Source organism: Opisthocomus hoazin, chromosome Z (assembly GCF_030867145.1).
Source record: "Opisthocomus hoazin isolate bOpiHoa1 chromosome Z, bOpiHoa1.hap1, whole genome shotgun sequence".
NCBI classification, from domain to species: domain Eukaryota; kingdom Metazoa; phylum Chordata; class Aves; order Opisthocomiformes; family Opisthocomidae; genus Opisthocomus; species Opisthocomus hoazin.
This window is the reverse complement of record NC_134454.1, coordinates 10,798,873-10,818,391: the sequence shown is the minus strand read 5'-3', so window position 1 is coordinate 10,818,391 and position 19,519 is coordinate 10,798,873. Positions and strand designations below refer to the sequence as shown.

Genomic DNA, 19,519 nt, shown 5'->3' with positions numbered 1-19,519 from the left:
TATTATTGCACTGATAAGAATAGAGCCTACTTATAAATGAAATCTCATGAAGATGAACTAGCCTTAGAAGATAAAGAAGAAAAAATTCTGCTTTTTATGGCTTTAAGAATTATGCTATATATTAATTATGACTAATGCTTGCTAAAAAATGTAGCTATTCTGTGTTACTGTTTAAATAGCCCAGTTATGTGATTTGGGGAAAAAATAGCTGGGCTTCTGTGTAGCACACAAGTTCCTAGAGTAGCGCTGTTAAATCTTACTGCTTATAGTCTTACTCCACTAAGTGTGTTTTTTTCAAACTAAATTAAGGATGACAAATTAGAAGTTTTCTTTCTTACTAATGTTCAGCTTACAAATAGAATTTTATTAAACATCTTAATTTGAAAAAAGACTGGATTGATTATATCAACTGTATGCATTCTGGAAAAAAGCTTGTGAAGAAAAAGCAGGTTTTTACATTTAGATGTCTGACAGGTATTTCAGTCATCTAAAAATTGAAACAGATCACCTCATTATTTTAAAACTTGCTCAAAATTTTATTTAGGAATATATGGTGCACAACAACAGTCTGTAGGAATTCTGACTGAAGTGTACTTTTGGCAGTGTATTGTAGTACTACCCTCTGATCAGGACTTTCAAAAAGGTCTCAGTTTCACTAGCAAGAGGCTTAATGTGCCCACCAGGCAGAGACAGGAAGGTGGTGGCAGGGAGGTAGGCTGAGGGATGTCTGTCTGGAAGTGTGCTGTAGAACACATTTCAGCAGCCTGAATTCCAGTTGTGGTGGCAGAGTTGAGAAATTGTAGTGATGCTGCTATTGCTACTGTAATGTTTTGGTATATTGCACTTTGTGAAGGGAAGTTGGAGAGCTTGTCTTCTGACTAGGAAGTGGGTAACAATGCAACTTCTTAGATAGCTTTTTTCCTCTTCTGTCTGGCACTTCTTATGTCTGGTAACTTGGAGTTGAACCATTGCTTTTTTCAAGTTCTTGAGTTTCTTCAGTACACTGAGAAAGAAACTACAGAGTTGGAGAAGGAATAAAAAGTGGGCCCAATTCTAAAAGTTAATCTGATATTTTAGTTCTTCCATTTTCATTCATGCTCATGCTTTAAGTGGTATTTGACAGTGTAATTTGCTTGATTGTGGTTTGAGATGGCATCTCTAAAACCCAGTAAACTCCTGTTAATTATTTCTAGCTGCAGTTAGTGATTGTTGTATAAGTATTAGGAATTTGAGAATGGTATTGGGTCATTTAATGTCTCTAGGGTAGAGAAATTTACTTTTGAAACTGTCATGCAATTAGTCTATCTCTTATTTTTTCAGAAGTTACTCTTCTAAGTCAGAGTTTTAGCATTAATGCTTCTTGTGGGTAGTTGTTTGGTAGTAAACTGAGTATTTTTTGTTTAAACCTGTTTTCAATAGAAAGTTCATTACACTCAAAGATAAAAGTTTAAAATAGCCTTCCTGAGATGCATTGTTAATCTTTAGCTTCATGTCCTTTTAATGTCTTACTAACTGTAAGCTTACTAGCATGTATTTAAGTGTGTAGGGTAACACTAATAGCTGATAAAATCAATGTTGGGATGATAATGTGTGAAAACTACTTTTGCTGTCAGTGAAATGTACTCTGTACTGTATGTCTTATGCTTTGATAGAGAGGGTAAGTCAGGTTTTGTACTGCCTTAATGTTCAGTAGCACTGGTTTGGTGTAGTTGGGATCTTAATCCTGAGTATTTTTCAGCAGTCTTTCACTATACTGGAAGTTCAGTTTTCTTTGATCTTGCTGATCCAGTGTCAGGCATAGTAACTATTCATCTCCTGACCTAGTGTATTTCAGTAAGTTTTCCTACTGTACAAAGCAGGACCTGAGTGGTATGAGATGGTGTTGATGGCCATAATGTTTCCTTGTAGGAAAGAGTGATTGGATTTTCATTAAGCTTTCTTTTAGGTACTCAGATTAGGCATGGATGTTCAGATTCAGTGGGGAATGGTATGATTTTCCGTGTGTAATTAATCCTACTAGTAGTATAGAATGTCCACATTTTGTTAATGTATAAGCATAAATTTGGAAAGCTGCTGTCAGAGTAGTCTCACTGTGCTTTCAGTGATGAAGATCAACGTAATGATAAGTCGTAGTATTAACTGAGATGTAAATGTTGTATTCGGAAAGCCTCAGTCGCTGCTGCTCTTGCTTTATCATTCCTATCACATTGGACAGAGACTGATAGATAATTCTACAGGGATCTTGTAGAAGACATTTGTCTCTCCCCTCTCTAAATGAGGAAGGCTTGTTGAATTAGCTGTTGAAATATCCGAAGAACCTATTTTAAGTGTAGAATTATAATGTCATCCCTTCAGAACAGGTAGGTTCCTGTGACATTAGTTTTTAAAGGAGTGAAAAAGTGGGCTCTAGTTGGACTACTTGCTATGTCAACCACTGGGACAAAAGAGCTGATTTTTCTGGAGTAGAGAACTAAAGGATGAATATTTATTGTATGTTCACTGGATTAAATGAAGTAATGAACTGCCAAGAACTGGCCATGTGAATTAAGTTATGGGGGAGGACAATGAAAGTCAATACATGATGCTGACTTGGGTTTAGCCAGGTAAGGAAAAACACCTCGAAGATGTTTCATTGGTTTATAACAGAGTGGAGGCTTGAATTCAAGTTAAAAGTTCTGCTATGTGGTCAAGGGATGAGAAGAAATTGTGGGTCTCAAAGTTCATATATGCACAGATTGAAACTTTATTATGTTAATCTAGGCTGGATGTACTAAATGAATGCTGTAGTTAGTTGTCAAAGCCAGATGGCGTTTGTTAAAGATAACCTTCATTACTGTAAAGTTCTGTAGTTCGTTGATTCCTAAAGTCAAACTCTCAATAGGAACTTCTTTGTACAGGATTAGGAGTGGATGTTGATGGCAGTCCTGTAGTGGTGGCTCTGTGGTACTCACCTTTGGAGTTGGAAGGTCTAGAGTCTGTCACTAAAAGAACAAACAGAAATGCTTTGTAGAGCTGGAAGTCCAACTTCAGGCAAACTGACCCTTCAGCTTGGGCTGTCTTTGCATTGATCATTGTGTCTGTTCTCATAGAGCCATCACCGCTTTTGTACAGAGTGACTTGCACTAACTCATTTAGTCACAGCGTGATGTATCAAGAGTAACATGGTATGCATGGAATAACTTGAGCTGGAAGGGAACTCTCGGTCATCAGCTGTGCCCCCCCTGCTTCAGGCAGTCTCACAGAAAGGCCAGCACTAATTTAATCCTGATGGTAATTTATATTAATAGATTTTCAAACCTCTTTACAAATTCTTAACAACAAAGTGTCTGCCTCATGAGTTCTAGGGTTTTTCCAGAAGGGATTTGTCTGGTCAGGATGGCTGTTCAGCATGGATCCATATGGAGGATGTTGAAAAATGCTTAGAGAAATGCCGTGTTTGATAAATTTGAAGAATACTTAAACTCAGTCATGTGTGAACTTTGTTGTTGCTAGATGTGACTACCTATACAGGAGGAGTTCCAAAAGCTTGTGTTGCAACTGAACCTTCAGCTTTTATTCAGATAGGATTCATGCTTTCCATGGCGTTTTAATCCAATGGATGATCTTCATCTTTCTGTATGTATTACTGATGTAGAAACACATCTTGATTTCCAATTTGGTAGCTTAAACAAGGTGTAATAACTGTGATGCAGTGATTTTGTTTGGTTCTGGTTGTACTGTGCTGAGGCATACTTGTGTTAAAATTCAGTTGACACATGCTACTGGTGGTTGTGTCTTCTTTTTAGAACACTTTGTTGCATTGTAAAGAGATGTTTAGACAGTTCTGTGGAGATGCCTGGACTAGGAGTGAACAATAAATTCAGTTTACATAATGGAGATATTTGCAGTAAAGTAGTAGGGTTTTTTCCAGACACAGTAATGGGAAAGCACTGTTGCTTAATGAAGGCAGTAATGTTTTATATTAATATACAAATTGCATGCTATTCCCCTTCAGAATGGACTTCTGAAAGAGTGAATTTCTTGAGTATCTATTGTGAGTATCTGGAGCTCAGGACAGGCAAGAAGGTAGGTAACTGAATTCTGCCTGAGAGAGACTGCTTAGTGAATTTTCTGAGCTTTTTTCCTAAATAACAATAAATCACTGTGGTGAAGAACTGAATAAGTATGCATGTTATAAATCAGGGCTGGTATAAACATGTGGAGGACCCTGGGAGCTACCGACCTGTCAGCCTTGCCTCTGTGCCTTGGAAGGTTATGGAACAGATCCTCCTAGTAGCTATTCTAAAGCACATTGAAGACAGGGAGGTGATTTGAGACAGCCAGCCTGGCTTCACCAAGGGCAAGTCCTACCTGACCAACGCAGTGGCCTTCTATGGTGGCGTGACTACATCAGTGGACAAGGGAAAAGCTGCAGATGCTGTCTGTCTGGACTTCTGTGAGGCCTTTGTCATGGTCCACCACAACATGCTTCTCTGAATTGGAGAGATGTGGATATGGAGCTGTGGACTGTTTGGTGGACAAGGAATTGTTTGGATGGTTGCAGCCAGAGGGTAGTGGTCAATGGCTCAATGTCCAGGTGGAGACTGGTGACAAGTGGTGTCCTTGAGGGGTCTCTACTGGGGCCAGTAGTCTTTAGTATCTTCATCAGTGACATAAACAGTGGGGTTGACTGCACCGTCAGCAAACTTGCCAATGAGACCAAGATGAGTGGTGCAGGTGACGTGCCTGAGGGATGGGATGTCATCCAGGGGGACCTGGACAAGCTGGAGAGGTGGGTCTGTGTGAACCTCGTGAGGTTCAACAAGGCTAAGTGCAAGGTCCTGCACATGTGTTGGGGCAACCCCTGATAGCATTAGAGACTAGGGAATGAAGGGATTGAGAGCAGCCCTGCTGAGAAGGTTGTGGGACTACTGGCAGGTGAAAAGCTGGACACGAGCCACTAATGTGCGCTTGCAGCCTGGAAGGCCAACCGTGTCTTGGGCTGCATCAAGAGAACCGTGGCCAGCAAGTTGATGCAGGGGATTCTGCTGCTCTCTTCTGCTCCGGTGAGAAGACCCTACCTGGAGTCCTGTGTCCAGCTCTGAAGCCTCCAGCACAAGAAGACAGCACAAGAACATGGAGTTCTTGGAGCAGGTCCAGAGGAGGGTCACAAAAATGATCTGAGTGCTGGAGCACCTCTCCTGTGAGGAAAGGCTGAGAGAGTTGGGCTTCTTCAGCCTGGAGAAGAGAAGGCTGCGGGGAGACCTTATAGCAGCCTTCTAGTACCTGAAGGGGGCCTATAGAAAAGATGGAGACAATCTTTTTTAGCAAGGCCTGTTGTGACAGGACAAGGAGTAAAGGTGTTAAACTAATGGAGGGTAGATTTAGGCTGGGTATAAGGAAGAAATTTTTTACTGTGAGGGTGGTGAAACACGGGTACAGGTTGCCCAGAGGGGTCAGTACTGCACCCAGTCTTGTTCAACTTCTTCATCAATGACCTGAATGAAGGGACAGAGTGTACGCTCAGCAAGGTTGCTGGTGACACAGAACTGGGAGGAGTGGCTGATACACCGGCAGGCTGTGCTGCCCTTCAGTGAGACCTGGACAGGCTGGAGAGTTGGTCAGAGAGGAACCTGATGAAGTTCAACAAGGGCAAGCACAGGGTCCTGCATCTGGGGAGGAACAACCCCATGCACCAGTACAGGCTTGGGGGGGACCTGCTGGAGAGCAGCTCTGTGGAGAGGGACCTGGGAGTGCTGGGGGACGACAGGTTGACCATGAGCCAGCAGTGTGCCCTGGCTGCCAAGAAGGACAATGGCATCCTGGGGTGCATCAAGAGCAGTGTGGCCAGCAGGTCAAGGGAGGTTCTCCTCACCTTTCACTCTGCCCTAGTAACGCCGCATCTGGAGCGCTGTGTCCAGTTCTGGGCTCCCCAGTTCAAGAAAGATAAGGAGCTACTGGAGAGAGTCGAGCGGAGGGCTACGAGGATGGTGAGGGGACTGGCACATCTCTCCTATGAGGAAATGGCTGAGGGAGCTGGGTTGTTTAACCTGGAGAAAGCTGAGAGGGGACCTAATAAATGCTTATAAATATCTCAAGGGTGGGTGTCAGGAGGACAGGGCCAAGCTCTTTTCAGTGGTGACCAGTGACAGGACAAGGGGCAATGGGCACAAACTGAAGCATAGGAAGTTCCATCTGAACATGAGGAAGAACTTCTTCCCTCCGAGGGTGACGGAGCCCTGGCCCAGGCTGCCCAGGGAGGTTGTGGAGTCTCCCTCTCTGGAGATATTCAAGACCCACCTGGACAAGGTCCTGTGCAGCCTGCTGTAGGTGACCCTGCTTCGGCAGGGGGGTTGGACTAGATGACCCACAGAGGTCTCTTCCAACCCCTACCATTCTGTGATTCTGTAATGTCTGTTTTTAGTTGAAGATGTCAGTGCTAGACCAAGGTTCTTAGTAGTATTTAGAACACTTCTAGCATGAAGAATCATGTTGTGCAAAACAGTCTTCGAGAAATTTACCCCGACATTAACAGTATGTTGACATGCTTCTTTTATTTTTACAAAATATGAAATGTAGCAATATTTCAAAAGCAGTTGGAGTGGTAGCGTATAGAAGTGGATCCATTTGGAGGACTAATGTGGGTCAACTTTGGATTTGATTTTTTTCTAGCTGCTGCTCTGAACTTTAGTCATGCTAACAGACCTGCTTATAATAAAATAAGAATGAAATAATTGCAGCTTTTATCTACTGATAGGTTTGATTCAGTCTGCTAGCTAAGTTGAATGGGAACCGATAGCTTTTAGTTGTTGAAAGCTTTTATTGAAAAAGCTAAGCTGTAAGTCCGTGCCCTGGGCAGAAATACTGTAGCAGTAAATTTTTGATGATTGCTAATTGCATGGGAAAATGTTGTTTCTAACTGTCTGATGTTGGAAAACAATCTGTTTTAGCATGAAGTGATGAGCATTTAATTAAATAATTCATTTTGTGTAATTTGATAAAGTGCTTGCTCAGCCTTAATTGCTACTAAAAAGATGACATGAGTAAACTAAGACATAGAATACAAGCCCTGGCTAGGCAGAGGTTTATTTAAGACACATGGCGATTAGTAATTTTAGGCTTCGGTGTGTACCTTAAATAATCAAGTAGCTAAATCCAGACTTGTGGAAAATCTTGCTAAACGGAAGAGAAATCTGAATGGATATTCTACACAGAGGCAAGTGTGGTCAGGAATGCTTACTCACATGTGAAAGGCCTGAGGTGATTGTATTCTGGAGAGGAAAATGCCAAAGAGCAACAGGAGAGTGAGGGAGAGAAAGGGAGTTGGTGCCTAGGAGATACTGACACTGGGCCAGTGCTGGTGCAGGAAGCAGAAGTTGCTTGGAACGTGGGATTCTCCTGGAGAATTGTTTTTAGATTCACATCTTCTGTACAAATTTGTCTATGTCTTTGAGTTATCTGAGCCAGCAGTGAATGGGTTGATATTCAAACTGAACATGTCAGAATGTTGCATTGTTTTTACTGAAGTGCTGTAGAGTGCTAATATCCTCAGCAAGCAAAAAGCAATTATTTGGCAGGGTGGAAAAATGGAAGATTTCTTCCTTAGTATGTATTGAGGAAATTAAGTTGAAAAATAAAAATCCAGATCAGCTCAGGTGAGACTGCTCTTCATATTATAATGAAAAATCCCATAATGATTAACATGTGAAAAAATCTGTAGTGTGTATTAACCAAATACTTTAGGATTACTTAATATTGCTGAAGAATTCATCCTTAGTACTTGAACATAATGTGTTACTACACACTTGAAGTTAGGACTGTAATCCAACAGTACTTCTGTCAACTTTTTATTGTCAAATAGAATATCGTACCCCTACTTAACTTTTTTAAGATAATTAAGTTTTAACGACGTTTATGATTTGACATCCACTTCAGGATCATAATTCCTTCCCGTGGTTTATATCAGCATTTCTGTGCTGTGGAGCGTTTCTCATGGATGCTATACCAAGGGTTAAATAATTCCAGCATTTGCATTTGGTGTTAAAGCTATGAATTCATACCTTAGCAAATTTTTCTGTGGTATTTGCAACCCTTATTCTTGCTCAATCTGAATATCTGTGCACCTTCATAAGATTAATTTATAGTTGATATGTTGTTCATGGATACAGTTGGTTCATATGTCACCCATCTCTGGGGTTGTAGTGTTGCTCAACAGTCCTGCTAGGCAACCTGCTGTTGATTTATCTGATCTGTCCTGTGATAGCCATTAATAACATTTTTAACATCTCTACTGAGGATTTGTACAATACCAGACCTCACTTTCTGATATGCATTCTGAGAATGCTAAGTAACAACATCAGAATACGCTACTAATATGCAGCTGCAGGAGGCTGTCTCCTGTTTTGCTGCCCCCTGAAGCTGCTAACATACCAGCCTTTCACTTCTGTTCGTACACTCAGAATAGTTCTTCACAGATGACTACTTGAGTGTTTTTTCTACTTTTCCAGGTCATCTCTTTGCCTCCTGCTGTTAGGCATACAATTCAGTTGTTGCTTTTGACATGTTCCTCATGAATCCTAATCGGTGTGGATTAGATTGAATATTCTAGCTGACTTCAGCGATTTCTAAGTCTGTTTGGTGTGTCTTACCGCTTGATTGAAGTCCGCCATTCCTCAGTTAAGAGGACCAGTTGGAATAGAATTTGCTACGCTGTGTCTCCAGGCACTTAATCTAGATTGTATTGTAACTATTGTCCAATGTATTCTTGAAGCTTTGAGTTGTTCTCTTCTAAGGAGGAAAGTTGCTCTTAAGCTCTTTTCAAGTTCTTTCATAACTAAACATATGTGTGCATATATAGATATGTACACGGATATAGTTATGTATCAAGTAATTAGAGATAGCTGTGATGGGAGAGTTTAAACTGACAAATTAGGTAAATTTTGAACTTCAGAATGAAAGCTTTTAGGCTGACATTTATTAGCAACAAGTATCACTATGCATTAATTCTTACACACTAACCATTATCATTATCTGTGCAAAGTGACATATCCTAAATTAGGTGTAAGTATGCAGTACCATATAGCTAGCCAGATGTCTTTGTTTTTGATGGTCCTAGTTGCTGAGATCAAGGTAACCTGACTGAAGAGCTCTTCAGTAAGGCGTGGAGGAAGGTGGGTGACAGGACAGGGACAGAACTGAAGCAGTTATCTTCTGCCAGCCCGCCTGCGCTCCCTCAATTTATAATGTTATATAACCATCTTCAGTAAAGTGATTGAGGCTCCTGGTCCTGGACCACATGGGCTGTGACATTGGGGAGGTGTTAATTTCCCAGGCTGCAGCAGGTGCCTTGCCCTGTGTACTGGTTTCTGCTGGGATGGAGTCAGGTTTCCTCTCAGTAACTCCTGTGTTTTGGATTTAGTAGAAGAATGTTGATAACACTGATGGTTTTAGTGGTTGCTAAGAAATCAAGGTCTTTCTCCAGTTCTCATACTCATCTGATGAGGTGTGCAGGAGCTGGGAGGGAGCACAGCCAGACAGCTAGCCCAAGCTGGCCAGTGGAACTATTCCATACCATAGATGTCATGCTCAGTTTATAAATGGAGGTTGGTCGGGGGACAAGGATATTCTTTTTTGATTCCCTTTTTTCCTGGAGTTTGAACTTTTCCATTAGTTCAGTCTTTTTGGGGAGTTCTGTCAAATCCACAAGTTCTCAGTTCTGTGGTAACTGCTCAGGGACTGACTGTGAATCAGTCATTGGGTGGAGAGAAAATTGTATTCTGTATAGTTTGTTTGGTTGGTATGGTTGTTATTGGTATTATCAGAATTTCTTTTGTTGTCTTAAACTGTCTTTATCTCAATCCACAAGCTTCCCCTTTTGTCCATTTCTCTTCCCCATCCTGCGGTGGGTGGCAAGGGGAGGGGTGAGCAAGTGGCTGTTTGGTGCTTAGTTGCCAGCTGCAAGGTTAAACCACTCCACCCTATTGCTCAGCTTTTTGGGGTTGTTTTCCCCTTGTGTAGCTGCTGCTACTTAGAGAAAAAACAGCCTTCCCAGCTGTGGTGGTTGTGCATTTTCACTGACCAGTAGTTGATCATTAAAGAGTTGTTAATGGTTCTGGGGCCTCTACTTCTAATCTGTATCCACATTTTTAAGGCCTTTGTTGTCTCATGCTTAAATTATGTTGTGGCAAGAGACACCTGGTACCATGGTCTAGTTCACAGAGCCAGTTTTCACAAGTTGATAATGAGCCTTACAGATCAGGTCTGGCCCTTGCATAGTTAGCATAAGCATTCGTAGAAATGGTTATGCAGTTGTACTGTAAGTTGCTCATGATTGGATTTAAACCAAGCTAATTTTAAGTCTTATTGTGCTGTATTGACACATACAGCAGGCCTCTGCTTTAGCTGCAGCTCCACTGCTTTCAGAGGATGGGAACTTTCCATTCCCACCACTGTGAGTCTAAGTCCAGGGTATTCTGTTCTCTCTGCCGGCTCACTGTAGTGCTGGAAAGCATGGCTTTTCTCTTAGGGTAGAGTATCTTTGCTGGGTCTTGCCTCATGGTTTTCTTGTGAAACCCATGTTGTACTGTTGCTGCTGGTGTATATACAACTTGTGGGTCTTCCGTGGCATGCTGCAGTACATAGTATGAGATATGACGAAACTAATCAGTATACAAATTGTGATTTTAGGAGTGCAGCAGTGTATATGTGATTCCTGCCCCTATGTATGACTGTTGTATAAAAATAAACTTCAAAAAGTTACGCACAGGGTTTCTGTATTCTCTGCAGTTGATATGAGGTTGCCTTGCTTCCTGCCTAACTAACAACTCTAGCTTCTTGCTGTGTATGATGGGATTCCTAATGAGTTTAACCTGGTGATTTCAAATCAGTTCTGAGATGATGTTTGTCCAGGTGGTATAATTCTGATTTTTTTTTTTCATGGCTGATGGATGATGTTGGTGACTAATGCAAATACTTAGCTCTTGATGGATACCTGAGAAGCATCATAGGTGTTTTTTGGCAGGGGACTCCATTCTCTGGTTTGGTTCCCACCAAAGCGACAATGTATATGCCTACCTTTTCAGTATATCATATCCTGGAGTCAGTAACTGATAGTTAGCTCTAAAGGCAAGTTATTGTGACTTTGATAAAGTTTAGGATTCTTCAGACCGTGTTCAGACACAGCAGGCCCATTAGTTATATCTTGATTTCTCCCGGTGCATATCTAAATCTGTTAATACCCCATCACTAATCCATGGACCTCTTACATAGGGCATCCACAATCACTAGCAAATTATTTTAGGCAATGGCTGTGTGCACATGCTATTTACAACTGTTGTAGTCTTGCTTTCATTTCTTCTAATAATGTCATTCCACTCCATGTGTCTGACCAAAGTTTAGCTGATATTTCAAGTGCATGTTTGTTATACTCTAGATCTTGCTATTACAAGTCATTGGTTTTTCAGTAGGGAGGTGAGAATAGCATGTCAGAGGTGTGTTTACGTATAAACTGATACAGCATGACTCAATACTACATAATTCCAGATTAACAGGTGAATAATTGGATAAAATATTAATTAACAAATTGGGTACTGTAAGACTATAGGATTGTTGATTCCCCACAAAAAAGTCTGAATACTGTTTTTAGATTATCACTGCTGCATTTGAACCCCTTGGCTGGGTGTGCAGAAAACCACATTGGCTAGGTTTGCTCTTGAGAACAGAAAGTTTCGAATTTTAGTTGTGGTTTCACTGGTAAAGTAACACATACAATATATGCTTGTTCTAGACCTAAAAAGGCAATTCTCCAATGAGAGAGCTTCTTTGCAATGGGTTAAACCAAGCTAATTATAAAATTTGCATGGCATGCTAACAAGCTAATATTAAATTCTACGTAGCATGCTTCTACTTTCATGGGTGTAGTGGGCCTCTACTTTAGGTTCTGGAAAGAGAAGATTGTTATTTAAAAGAAAAAGCAATGCTGAAAGGCATTTTGAAAGGCCAGTATCCTAACCTAGGACCTGAAGTGAAATATTTGGGTAGTAGCAAAGAATGTAAAAACCATTGAAAAGGCTTTTATATTTTTAAGTCTATTTTCTTGTAAGATTTTTCTACAGGTATAAATATACCATTATGGGAAAGGTTTCTTTTTAATGTAGTAATGAGCAAACCATTAGATGTCCCATGTCTTGCCACCTAAAAGGATCATCGCTGTTTCGGATGGCATAAAGCCGTCTTGCTTGTTTGCAGTAAGGTTTTCCTATAATCTGTAGAAAGAGTATATACAGCCAGCTGATGCAAGTAAAAAGCTGGTTCTTGTTGCTGAAGAGTAACAGCAAGGAAATGCGAGACATTGAAGTCCAGTGTTTCTATTAGGTTTTGCCTGGATTTTGGGATTCAGAAAAGGAAATCAGAATTGTGTTGTGAATTTTGGCAGACCCTAATTCCCCAGGTTTGGGGATCTACTTGGATTTTGTTTCGGGGGAAGGAAGCATTACAAATAAAGTGAATTAGACCTTGTGACATCTCTTGGGTTTTAATACATTTTTAATAAAATTTATCATAAGCGAAGCAGTATAACACTTTGTCTAAGTTGCTCCACCCTCAGAGTTAGATAGCTAATGATACTAAAAAAAACCCTTGCAAAATTCAAGTAATTACTTTATTTAGTAACTTTAAATGTTTATACTTCTGAAGCCAAGGGTCTTCAACAATAACTTGTAGAGACAAAAGAATCTTGATGGACTTCTATAATGGCACTGGGTGTATGTGACAAGGGTGGGGGCTGCCACGTGGCCCTGCACTGGACATGGCCAGTTCCAGAGGACTCACTGCAGGGTACAGCTGAGACCCTCAGCCACTGTGATGGCACCTCGAGGTAAACACAGTTAAAGGGCAAAAGTGCTGCTCAGCAGTGTATGAGAAAGGGGTGAGGGGAGTGTGAGAAGCAGCCCTGCAAGCACTGACGTGAGAGCAGGCAGAGGGGAAGGAGGTGCTCCAGGCACTGAGCAGAGACCCTCAGCAGCCCATGGAGGAGAGCAGTGCGTGGCAGACACTTGCCTGTGGAGAGAGGATCAAGAGCAGAGCAGATGTCCACACTGCAGCCTGTGGAGGACTCTGCCGTAGCAGCTGTATATGCCCTGAAGTAGGCTGCAGCCATGCAGAAGATCCACGCTAGAGCCAGGAAAGAGTGTAAGGAAGGAGCAGCAGAGTTAGCATTATGAGTTGACCGCAGCCCTCATTCGTCGTTCCCCTGTGCCTGTATTTTTAGTTTTGTCTTTGTTTCTCACCATCCAATTCTAATTGGCAAGAAATTGAATTAACTTTCACTGAGTTGAGTCTGTTCTGCCCATGATGGCAGTAGGTAAGTGATCTCCTTGTCTTTATCTTGACCCACGACCTTTTCATCTTATTTTCACCCCCTGTACAGTTGAGGAGAGGGTGTGAGAGGGCAGCTGGCAGCCAGCCAGGGCCAGGCCACCACAGTAATCTAGAGTCATTATAGACATATCTTGTGATTAATGTACTTGTTTAAAAGAATAAGAAGGGACAAGGATTGTTCCTAAGCAGAGGGAGGATTTTGCTGTGTGCACTCAAAATTTGGGAAAGGAAGAAATCTCTAAAGGAGAATATGGTGATGGTGGTTATTCGGAGGAAAATGTCAGGGAAGGATACAAGGAGGAGCAGACCATTTGGAGCAGCAATGTTCAGGCTGTATTCTGAAAAAAGAGCAGTGACTCCAGTAAGAAATATGCTAACTTGACTAAATACTTCTCCTTAGTATTTAACAGGGCACAAAAGGCCACGTTTTTAGACCTATCTTGTCTAGTAAAATTCTTGCCAAGCATAGTATTCGTTGGTAAAATGCATATTTTGGTTTAACTGATGGAGAGGATTTTTCCCTTGATGATTTTATGTACTATTCACCATAGAGAATACAACTTAGAAATCTCTCTGGTACTTCATTTCACTATCTTTCCTATTCAACGTTTTTTTGTAAGTTATCTTTTCAGCCATTCTGAATTTTGCAGGGAGGGGACACAATTCCTCTACAGTTTGGATCTGTCATGAATTAAATGCTTTAGAAAAATTATTTTAATATGTGTGCTTTTTGAAACTTGGCTGAGGTTTTTCACTGGCTTTTTTTTCTAGCTGAATAGTCAAAGTTTTTGCCAATTCCAGAATGGTATTACATGGGAGCTGAAATGCAGTTTTCATTTAAAATTAATTCCTTCACTCATACAGCACAAACCTTAAAGTAAACTTTTTATCTTTGGGTTTTTGTTAGAACCTCAATGTGAGTACATACATAAAGTGTTCATGTAACTTTTTCTTCCTGGCATCAAATAGGTTGGTTTTTATTTACTCTCACAGTCAAAATACATGCTTTGGTGTTAGCCTCACTTCTCAGTAACTGCAATGTTTTTTGTATTTTGATACATGCTGCTTACTGGAAATAGTGAAGAGATTAATTTGATCTTGTTACCTGTTACTTTATATTGCTTCTGGGCTTCCCTTTTTCTGTTGTGTCAGGTAAACTCCTTAAGGTCCTCAGTATAGTTCATCATATAAGATGTTACACCTTGTCTCTTTAACATGCAACAGTGTTTTTGTCCATTGCTTCCTAAATTATCAAACACACATCTCTCCGTTTGTCTATTTTGCTGCCTCCTGTTGTGAGGAGGTTCACTTTCTGATGTGTGAACACAGTCCTTTTGAGCCTGTCTCTTTCAAAAGTAATACCATGTTACAAATGCAATTTAGCATATCCTGATAATTGCTTGTCCCCTTCTATACTTTCTTGTCCTGTACATATAGTCCTGGAATGATCTTCTGGATTTCTTGTTGGAAACTAGAGAGGGTAAACGGGGTTTTGGCCTTTGAGTGAATACATCCAGGTCCAGAACCTGTTGAATGACCTGTGAGAACATATAGGCAGATTGTAGGTCTTGTTACATGACAATTGCACTGAACTTTTTTCGTGGAGGAAGTGGTAGTTTGTTCAGGTACTGTGTAAATGGAGGATTTCAGGAAGTTGCAAAATGGTGCAGAAGGGATGCTTTTTTCCTGAATTCCATGGGGATGGTGGAAAAACTAATCCACAAAATGGTGGATAAACTGTGCCTTGAATTGCAGGAAAGTGACACTGTTCACATGGGAAAAGATTGTGTGTTCAGCTCTGAACCGGTAAGCATTGGTTATGATGCCGTGAAAAGCCGGAATTGAAGACTCAATAGTCGGCAGACTATTAAGCAGGTATTCTTATTATGGTGCCTGGCACACGGGGGATCTCTCCTCCAAACGTGTGCACCGAAGAGACACAGTTACTAGGTATTTATGCTATGTTAACACACATATTCATTACATTTGCGAGAAATGCTTATCGTAGTAATGGTTTTTTCGAGAACTCATTAATATATGGTAATGTCCATCGCACCTGTTTGTTTGGCGTCTCTTGGCGGGGTCTTCAGATTATCCTGCAGCCTCCTTATCTCTGTAGTTTGCATACCTGTTCTCCCAAGGTCCAGGCACCTAAAGGGATTATTCAGGAGTCCCTTGTCTTGCAGCTGTCCCAATTATTCACAAAGAACCAAGACTTGTTTTGGTTGTGCAATGATTCTGACCACCTGAAGTGATAACATCCCCTACATGTTACATTTGTTACATTTTCAGTTATCAGTTATGATAGCCTGGCTTGCATCTCATTTTCCCGGGTATAACTCTTCATGTCCACTTTTGCAAGAGGTATTTAAGTTACAGTTGGTTGAGACTGCTATGTTTAAAAGATTTTTTCAGACTTGTGGTTGTGAAGATGCTTGCAGATAGACATCAGAGTTGCAAAGTGGTATTCTGCTACTGTCCCAGTACTGTTTCAATTTGACTACAAAAACTTTAATTCATTTTCTCAATTTTCAGTTAAGTACCTTTTCACTGACACCATCCTCAAGTCTGCCTGGAAAAAAGAATGAGAAGTTCTGTTAACTTGCCTTGAGTTGCCCTAAAAGAAAGGGGAGAAACATCAGGGTTCATGTTGTGGCTTGAAGTTACTACTAAAGTCTTTGCAAAGAATTGAAAGCTACCTGATCATCAAAGGCATTCAGCTAATTACATCTTTTTCTCTTAAGAGAGTTTTGTAAAACCTAATTAAGTAAACCAAAATGCATCACTTCACAAAGTGTCTTTTTTAAAAGCAACGATTTCACATAATTTTGCAGTAGTTTTGTTGGAGGGCATTAAACAGGTAGTACTTAATATTTGCCTGCCTTGTAAAATTACTTTTTTCTTAATATGGTTCTTTTAAAAGATTTTATGGCTGTGATGATTCTGTGCACAGGAAAGTACATCATATGGTGTTTTAGCAGGATGAATGAGAAATAGCATTAGAGGTTTTATGGAATCTGGTTTAAATATGCCTGGAATTTAGAAATTCAGGAATGGTATTCAGCCACTGAACAGGTTTTCACATTTAGCCATGGGCAAAATCAATGTGCAGACTAATTTTTTTAATCTTGTATGAAAAAAATTACTTCCTGGCATCACAAAAAAAAAACAACAAAAAACTGCTGTCAAAGCTTCAGGGATAAATAGCTTTGTGTTACTGAATTAGGTAAGTATGATTCTTGTCTTCACTCGGTTAATGTATGTTATTACAGTGTATACCACTGCTGTATTTGTAAACTGCAGTTATCTTTATAGCAATATATGATACATTGTTTTGTTAATAACTGTGAACTATGGAGCTAGGCTAGATAACAGCTTCTGTCACATTTGTGCTAGTGACATTCGTGCCTGAGAGAACTAAAGAATGGTAGTTGTGATTTTCTGTAGACCTTTATTGTTTGTCTTGTGTCCTAGTGCCTGGCTTGGTATTTTCTTCATATGATAAACCTTGAAAGTTTAAAATATGTTCACTGCAAGTAGGTTTTAGTTCTGCAATGGAAATAGTAGCACAAGCACACTGTAATAGTTGTGATGTGCAGGCTCGAGTTGTATGTACTGTGAACTGCCCCAGCTTTTGTTTGTAGGGAAAGGAAGAAATACCATTTAGAGTAGTGAGAGAGCAAGCAAAAGTTTTTGTTCCAGTGCTTTTTTTTTTTCCCCTTGGAGTACTCTTGGAGGTTATGAAGTATATAAAAACACTTAAGCTTCCCTGTGTGATTTGCTTTAAGTGCTTGGACCAGTATTTTTTCAAGCAGATACTGCCCTGAAGCTTGTTTCATGAATACTTCAGGCTTGAGAGCTGTATAGCAGGAAGGGTTTTGTGGCAATGCAGTCAGCTGTGACTCATGAGACCTGAGCTGGCTATGGACTTCCTCAGTAACTGTAGCCAAGTAAATGTTTCTTCATGTAGACTGTTCTTGCTTCTTTAGAATTTAAGGCCTAGTGTCAGCTGGTTCTATACAGAAAGATCTGTGACCCTTGAATACTTGCAATTGCCTTTGTTTCAGCAGGATTCTCTGCAGGTGCCTTAGAAGAAAGCTTAGGAGGCATACAGAAAGGGTGTTTGGGGATGCTGGAGGCCTATTTCATGCAGCGTATTCTTGCACAGAAGTATGATTTAGTGGTTTAGGTTTTTTTTTAAAATGCTGTCTCTAGAAGGTGTCTTTGGCATGTACACAGGCTGCTTCTGCCATAGGTGCTTAAAGTCTGCCCAGCTCACCTTTGAAAATGCTATAAAGGTTTTCAGGTGCTCCTGTTCAATGTCATTTCAATCTGGGATTTTTTCCCCAGTGTCCTCAATTTATGTATGTATGCTGCTGGAGGCTGCTATGCTGTGGGGGAGTTAGGGAAAAGCAACTGAATTTCTCAAACGTGCTTTAGGTCCTGAGGGTAGACAGTGAACTCATGCTTGCTTCCTGCTTCCCTGCATGACTAAAACATTCCTCTTTCTCACCTTATCTTGGTTGTGAAAGGGCACTAGGACATATCCTGGCCTCAGCACAGGTCCTTAGCTTGTTATAGATGAAAATCCTTATTTTTCCTCTGCCATCTGGCTTCTGGCTAAGAACTGTACCATTTTATAATTGCTTCTGAGCATAAAGAGGAAAGTCAACACTAGGCTAGAAACAGTGAACCTCAGAAAAAAGGAGATCTAAATGAAATGAGTTGAGATCTACAGGGAGAGAGTGAAGGGAAAAGAAATGGAATAAGTTCCAGCAAGAAGAGGCTCAAATTAGTCTGAGGAGGATGTTAAAAGATTAAGGGCAGACCTGAGAAGTGGTGAATGATGCTTTGTGGTCTCTACTAGATGCAGCTACAGAAAATAATAAAAGCATTTATAGCAGGAGAGAGACCGAGGAAGTTTGTCTATAGCTTAGTGAGGAGGAGAATGTAACAGATAATACGAAAAACTTGTGTATTGAAGTCTGCCAAGGTATCATTGAAGATGAAATGTGAACTCGCTTGTGGTTGAGGAAATGGTTAATCGACAACAGCTTGATTTGTTCTGTGTTAAGAAAGTCACAGGTATGACTTTTCAGGTGTTTTGTTTGCTCTTGGTAAAATGCATGTTAGAGAACTTGTCTTTACATTTACTTAATTCAGGGTTCTTACTGTGGAGCCTGTCTTTAAAAAAAAAAGCAGAGGAAAAGAGGAGGAAATAATAGGTCTCAGTTGCCAAAAAATGTGGAAAATAGGCAGTTAATAAGTACTATAGGATGATTAAATAGGTAGCATACATCAATCAAGAGTGAGTCATTTGTCACCTGCCTGTCTTCCTTTTGAAGCACAATTTAGCCTTGTTAGTGGCTATTTCTTATCTTCAAGCAACTTGTCCAGCAGGACCACCTGATCAACTGGCTTTTTTGTAACATGGAACTACACAGTGAGCTGAGTATAACCCTAGACCTGATTTTTAGATGTCCTAGTCTCTTAACAATGGGTAATGCAGAGGTACGCGCATGGAGAATGGCCCAGAAAACTGTTTAAAAGGTTATAGCCAGACTTCTAGGAAAACATTTGCCTTCCCTGTCTTAGCAAGGAGGCATAGATTTTCAAATATATTAAAAGTTGCTATGCAAAGAAAGGAACACACAGACTTGGCTTAGAAAAAGACAGAGGTGATAGTCTTAAATTGCATTAGATTATGTTTGGGTTAGAGATGGGGGAGGAGGCAAAGATGGTTGTGCCTTGGAGTAAGTTGTGTAGGGAAGCTTGGAATCAGTACTACTGCAGGCTTTTAAGATTAATTTTGGCAAGTCTTTCTAACTGTGTAGCATGTAATTGCTTTTAACTCCTGGCAAAGGGCTGGATTGAGCAGAGGCATGCTGTCATGGCAGGAAAGAATTTGATAACCAATTCTTGTATGCTTGCTTTTTGGGAGAACCTTCCATTGCAGGTGCATGTCCTCTACCACATGGCTAAGGAGGGCCTGGCAGAACGGTGGCTGGGAGCAGGCATATAAGCCTGACACATAGATGTGGCAGGTTTGCTATCCTAAAGCAGATAAACAACTTTCTGAAATATGGTAATAATGTAGCAAATGCAGTTTGAAGAAGTTGAAGAGGGGCCTGGAGTGGAAAACTTGATGTCCTGTTTTGGGTTT

The 19,519-nt window shown here is 40.6% G+C and overlaps 1 protein-coding gene across 2 annotated transcripts in view; it reads left to right on the top strand.

The window, feature by feature from the left end:
- CERT1 (ceramide transporter 1) overlaps window positions 1-19,519 on the top strand; it is an 85,465-nt gene that overhangs the window by 4,437 nt on the left and 61,509 nt on the right. The window lies entirely within an intron of this gene.